The sequence below is a fragment of the Branchiostoma floridae genome, chromosome 7 (genome assembly GCF_000003815.2).
Source record: "Branchiostoma floridae strain S238N-H82 chromosome 7, Bfl_VNyyK, whole genome shotgun sequence".
Taxonomy (NCBI): Eukaryota; Metazoa; Chordata; class Leptocardii; order Amphioxiformes; family Branchiostomatidae; genus Branchiostoma; species Branchiostoma floridae.
This window is the reverse complement of record NC_049985.1, coordinates 11,120,389-11,123,579: the sequence shown is the minus strand read 5'-3', so window position 1 is coordinate 11,123,579 and position 3,191 is coordinate 11,120,389. Positions and strand designations below refer to the sequence as shown.

At 41.0% G+C, this 3,191-nt stretch overlaps 1 protein-coding gene across 1 annotated transcript in view; it reads right to left on the bottom strand.

The window, feature by feature from the left end:
* LOC118420011 (polycystic kidney disease protein 1-like 2) overlaps positions 1 to 3,191 on the bottom strand; it is a 76,448-nt gene that overhangs the window by 12,949 nt on the left and 60,308 nt on the right. The window lies entirely within an intron of this gene.

Genomic DNA, 3,191 nt, shown 5'->3' with positions numbered 1-3,191 from the left:
CTCAGTGAACGAAGTCTATTTGTCAGACTTTTTGCATTATTCATAACAAGAGGCCGAGGGCAATGCCCATTTATGGGGTCGTGCGGAAATACCTGGTATTCAACTGTCGGAACAAATGCCTGTAGCTGTAAGTTCGTTCAGAGTGTAGGGCGTCAAATTGGACACCTGAAAGAATGATAGAAAAGTTTCTGTGCCGTTTCACGAATTAACTCTCAATACCAGCGTCTGCTCTTTTCATTGTCTGAAAATTAGAAGCGGTTCGAAAAATTGATCACGTGATAACTTTTGTTTAGCTAGTAACACTAGCAGTAGAAATTGGCCGTACGTGTGTCAGGTATGTGGGGAGAGGGGGCGACACTAGACGGCTTTAAATTATTGATGTCACTGAAGGGACAATATAACACAGCCTTTGTTGGGTCTTAGTACCATGGGATTTGGGACGGCTTGAGTAAACAAAGGTTAATATGTTCTTTCAAGGTGACTCTAGCGACACAAACACCACATTCAGCGGTGCGTGTTGACTCGAGTGTTGCGTGAAATTGCCTGCGGTCCCAAGTATTAACCTCAATGTGTGTTCTCAGTATATACTTTCTTATGGAACAAGAGGTATTCACCTCTAATGATTAAAGGCTTTGATAGTTGGCCCAGTCAATAATTACCTATTACTATGATAAAGAGATGGATATAGATGGCATTTTGCTTGGCGCTGAACAGGTGACCCGACAGAACGTAAGATTTTGATGGTGTCTTTAGAGACAACAATAAACACTATCAATACGGTCATGGCAGAAGTAAATTATTTCTAGAAATCTACAAATCTTCCCCACGCTTCACACCTTAACGACCAACAAGACGTCTTCTTGCGTAAGTCGTCCAGCCCATTTATGTACGAAACTAGTGTTGGACAATTTATTTCTCACCTTGCATACAGAAAAATGCACCCCCAAGTTGTCTAGGAATAGATTTTGAATAGTTTCCATTTCCTTTTATCTATGTTTTTCATTTTCTTGCAGTGTTACGTATACGATTCTGTATGTTACTGTTTTACTTTGCACAAGGAGGTTTTATGATTAGCCTTCGGGCATGATCTTGCAATAAATCAATAAATTATGGCTTCGTGCTGTAACCAGTATAGACCAAATCACTCTCGATTAGGCTTGACTGAAGTAATGATGTGCTCCCCAAGACTTCTAAGTTGTATTTTCTTATTACGACACTTAACTTCCACAACCCTCATGAACACTGAGCCAATTCCTACATCTGCTTGGAGATAGGTTGTATCCGTTTCATGTTTAAATACCCGTGACCTCGGACGTATGCCTGTTCCAGAGTGTGCACAGTACATCTGGCCGATCTCCCAGACAACTACCGGGCCGTTTTTCTCATCAAAATAGGAGATAGAGTGACAGTTCATCGCGGAACACACACTGTTACTAAGTAGTTTGTAAACACATTAAGCATTGTGTTGTAGTTTTAATGCCTGTAAACTTGTCGTTTCACGACATGACAGCGGCTTCCCTCCCAACAACGTACGGGTGACTAAGGTGTGTTTCCATTGACTACATGCCAGGTGAGACACTGTACAGGTGAGTGAGGTGGGTTTCCATTATCTACAGGCCAGGTTAGGTACTGTACAGGTGAGTAAGGTGTATTCAGAATAGTGCTTGAGTCTGCGCCGTAATGTATTCCCTCTAGCTACCACAAAGGTCAGGAGTCACCTATAGATACGCGTCACTTCCGGGTTCAGCTTTGCACTCCGCCCCTTTGCAGCGATACGAAAAAATACACAGCAATTTAACTTAGGACCGCTGTTGATTTAATCACTGATCTTTATCATTTCGTTCATTATGTTTGCGGAAGAAGCAAACATATTGTTTTCCTGCAGATATTCCTCCAATACGGAGGAAAAGCTGCGGCTGTACCATGCTTTCTACTTTTCCAGCTTTCTGATTGGCCACAAAGGGGGCTTTTCTCGGGGACACGTCACAAGTGAACCGGGGCGTTACGGTCGGACGGTCCGTGTGGGGAGGGGGGCTCGCCAACGCCTCGTTGCCTTTCTAGATGTTTCTTTTCTTGCGATTTTTCCTTTCTTTTCCCTTCGCAAACATCCTGCATTTTATTTTAAAATGTTGCCTTTCTAGTTTCAAAATGATTTGCCAGGCGGTATGACAAGCTTTTTTTATACATTTCAGGTTCCAGTGACAACATCTACCCCAGATGGACACCTAGTTTGGAAACTGGAAACCCGATTCACTACAACAGTACTATTCCTACTCTTAGTATCATTAGCTTGTCTTAAAAGTTAGGATTCAGTGTTGTAGCCTCTATGTAGATTTCAACTACAGTACTGTAGACTTCTAAAACTTCCCTCTGTATCTGGAAGAATTATTAGTCAAACATATATAGATGGAAAGAAAACGTAAGGTAGGAGGGAAAAGAAAACGTTTTAATTCGCGGCTAAAATAACCAGTATCAGTATTTGCATACATTAGAATTATCACGAACGTTTCAAGACTTTGTAGTGCAACTTTGACAGAATTGATCCCTAATTACTTGTCTCTTTTGAAAACATGACGATTAAAAAATCACTAAAGTCACAACTTACAAGAGAACAGGTGTCATGGATATTCATTTCATACGTAAAGATATTCTGCCACTTCAACACCTTCTCAATGATTAATGTAAAGTAATGGTAAGAATGATACACCATTCTTTGTCACACATACATTTAAAAGGCAATGGTTTCCAAAGGGCAGTCCTACTTGTGGCGAGCCAAATCAGTGCCCTCATATAATCCTTTCCACCAGTATATCGGTATACAGCTTAAAACTACTGCACAAGCCCAGAAAGCTAAACATTAGATGCTTTCAGAAAATGACCTGACTATAATATGTACAGAGTACGTCTACCAAACACAAAAGAAGTCTGACATTTAGAATGCCCGCACATCAATTCCAAACGTCCGTATTTCCTAGCTAGATGACCACAGTACTTAACAGCCGGGCCAGCATATGCTGAGTAAAAATAACTGAATGATCGTCGAGTGATACATAACTGGAGCAATGATGGTCGAAGTGAGAAACAGCCCTCATTTGCCCAAAACATACAATACTGAAGAATCCCCTACATACAGCGCATAGTATTACCCAAACATTACTGAATGGTTGCATTTCCATATATACTACTAGCTA